Genomic DNA, 2,470 nt, shown 5'->3' on the forward strand with positions numbered 1-2,470 from the left:
GCAAGAAATTCACTTGAGAAATCCAATGACAAAATGCTACAAAGACACCCTCTGAGATGAACTGTCGTGGGCTGGTTTACCAGTAGGGCAAACAAGCTCACTTTCAGGCACCCAATATTTTAATTCTTTATGTAACAAAACATCCAATTCATTTGGCTTTTCCTCTTTTTTTTTCTTAATAAAAACATCAAAAATACCACTGAAGGTATTTCAAACTGAACAAACCGAATTGAAAACTTTAATACACAGGTATTTTATAATATACTTACTATGAGTTTTGAAATTTTTGAATTCCCAGCTTTCTATACCAACCAATCAACCAAAACCCACTGCTTATACAATCCTCAGCCAGAAGATTTAGAATTCATGCCAAAGCCTCCATCAAGACAACTGTCTGACCCTGTATTTGATCCTGGCCCCTAACCACGAGCGACACCACAATTATTCACTGTAGGAGCTGCTTCCAGAATCAAAAGCCTGATGTAGCTCCCACTGCATGCTGCCCTGGCTTTGTTATTACCAGATTGACTTGACCGGTGCTACTGGCTGGCCAGCATCCCTATCATACCTTAGCTTCTCTGCAGGAGTCTCTGCTACAGCTGTCTTCACTGGATTAAGGCTGAAAGCTCCAAAGTTTACTCCTTCACCCATATTATCATTCTGGTTATTTCCTAAGCCAGATCCACCACCTCTACTGTTGCCAAACTCATCCTGATTCCGGAAGTCACCTGGAATACCACCAAATCCTCTGCCGTTTTTGCTAACACTATTGTGCTTAGGTTCAGCACTGGATACATGCCACTGATTCCTTTAATGGTCAAATCCCTTCCACAAAGATTATACAACCTTGTCATTGTAAAGCAACAAAGGCAAAAGGTCAGACTGATTTGGGAATGAAGACACCCACCACTTCCCCATGCTAATGGGAAAACTGCTCAAGTTCTTCAGCAGTCTTGTCCTCAGTACGACACCCAATGAACTGCCTACTTCTCAGGGGCTCATCTGGGCTGTGTTAAGATTCACAAGCTTACAGTCACACCATTGGCTATCTACCACATGATGTTACGATATTACTTTGACTTGGGATTTATGTTCCATAAATGGAACAAAGCCAAAGCCTTCTGGTTTTAAGATCACCACAGGACCATCTCCAAAAGTGCTGACATTGTCTGTATGGTCTTAACTTAGTTGTTTTCCCTGGGTGAGCCAATACTAGAAGATCGGATGTTTCTGGACTATTCTTTCCAGGTTTGCTGCTGAGAATGTATAGCCCTTACCCATTTTCCTTGTGTAGACGGCATCTTCAGACCAGATTTCCCTAGCCAGCATCACAGGCATACAGAAGTCCTTTCAGTCAAACGCCTTTCATACTGAGACACTAGAAGCAAAGCCACATGCCCTGGGAACTGGACTGTAACTGTGAGCAGCAATACCTTGTCATGGTCTCCTGTTGGTGTTTCATGGGCTCATCATTCTCACCTTCTGTTACCTGCATATATTCAGACACCTTTGCTTAGTTCTCCACTAGGCCATTGACAATAAGTGTAACAGAGATCTTGTATCAGCCAAGGTACCCCTTCATGCCCACAAAATCCAGTCCCTCATTTTTAAGTTGTATTATTATTCTATTAACAAAATATACTGCCATGTGCTTTGAGATTTGTATGAACACCATATTCTTTATTTTACAAGCTTGAGTTTTGGCTAAATCACATTTAAAGATCCATCCATGGCTGCTTATAATCAGAGGTAACTTATTTAAACATTTTTGGAGTTTTCTGTGGTCTTGTATAATCCACCAACCATGCAGTAGTCATTCTATAGATAGGAGGATACTAGGCACCCCACATGATGCCACAGCACTCAGGGGTGTTTCTCTTTCTGCAGGAGAGGAAGAGTGGCCATAAGGCACCTATGGGTGAACAATAACAGGCAAAGTACATCCTCACCTTAGCATAACTACAGATTACATTCCAAACTGACTATTACAATCTGCATACCCTCTGCTTTTGAAATATACTGAAGGTTTTTTTGGTGTTTGACTGCATCTAGATTTGATTTGAGCAAGTACTCCTCTAAAAATAGTACTTTCTCTTCATGAGCGACAAAATTATATACCAAACTATGAACTCAAGATTATTGATCAGGTTATTCAAAATGATATATGGTTTATGTCTTACTCTAACATGGAAGTTTGGGAGAGTGTTAAGGTCCCCTACTATATTCTTTTAGTAGTAGTAGTAAGGTGTGTGTGTGTGTGTGTGTGTGTGTGTGTGTGTGTATGCGTGTGTGTGTGTGTTTGTATATATATATATATATATATATATATATATATATATATATATGGCATGATACACACATGGAAAGCAACTTGTGGGAGATGGCTCTTCCCTTCCACCATGCGGATCCCAGGCCTTCAGGCTTGGCAACAAGTGCTTTACCAATTCAGCCATCTTGCTTGCCCAGGGTC

General features: G+C 40.8%; 1 pseudogene; it reads right to left on the reverse strand.

The window, feature by feature from the left end:
- Positions 1-302: 302 nt before the first annotated feature.
- On the reverse strand, positions 303-1,495 carry LOC121436889 (annotated as a pseudogene).
- Between the last annotated feature and the right edge of the window lie 975 nt (positions 1,496-2,470).

This window comes from Microtus oregoni, unplaced genomic scaffold (genome assembly GCF_018167655.1).
Source record: "Microtus oregoni isolate MIOR12 unplaced genomic scaffold, Mior012 000002F_ref0000024, whole genome shotgun sequence".
Classification (NCBI taxonomy): domain Eukaryota; kingdom Metazoa; phylum Chordata; class Mammalia; order Rodentia; family Cricetidae; genus Microtus; species Microtus oregoni.